Source organism: Crocodylus porosus, unplaced genomic scaffold (genome assembly GCF_001723895.1).
Source record: "Crocodylus porosus isolate Cpor-Errol unplaced genomic scaffold, CroPor_comp1, whole genome shotgun sequence".
NCBI classification, from domain to species: Eukaryota; Metazoa; Chordata; order Crocodylia; family Crocodylidae; genus Crocodylus; species Crocodylus porosus.
In genome coordinates, this window is record NW_017728906.1 from 11,848,246 (window position 1) to 11,849,007 (window position 762).

A 762-nucleotide genomic window follows, 5' to 3' on the forward strand; every position below is an offset into this window, starting at 1 on the left:
ACCACTCTCTGGGTGCGGCCCTCCAGCCAGTTGGCGACCCAATTGACTGTGTGGGTGTCGACACTACTGTCCCCCAGTTTCTTAATAAGAACAGGGTGAGACAGTGTCAAAGGCCTTCTGAAAATCTAGGAAGACTATGTCCACTGCTATCCCTGCATCTAATGATTTGGTGATCTGATCATAGAAGGCCACCAGGTTGGTCTGACAGGACCTGCCACTAATTAACCCCTGTTGGTTGCCCCTAAGCATGACCTCTCCTGCTGGCCCCTCATGGATATGCGCCAGCATAATTTTCTCAAAAAGCTTGCCCAGGATCAAGGTAAGACTAACTGGCCTATAGTTTCCTGGGTCTTCCTTCTTCCCTTTTTGAAGATGGGAACCACGTTGGCCCTCTTCCAGTCCTCTAGCACCACACCAGAGCACCATGAGTGCTCGTAAAACTGTGCCAGGGGTCCCGCAATGACCTCAGCCAATCCCCTTAGTACTCTAGGGTGGAGATCATCTGGACCAGCTGACTTGAATACATCCAGCCCCTCCACAAGTTCCCTAACTAGTTCCTCACTAACCCTTGGCCTAGGTGAGCCTCCCCTGGGGCTTGAGGGGGGCCCAGCAGGGGGTGAGTGTTCCGGTCCCTGCTTAGGAAAATGGAGGCAAAGAAATCGTTAAATATGTTGGCTAAACTTGGCAAAGATAAGACCTTGAGAGAAATATTCCCAGCCCCTCCACTCCTGGCTTTCAAAACAGCCCCTTAACCTTCTCCAA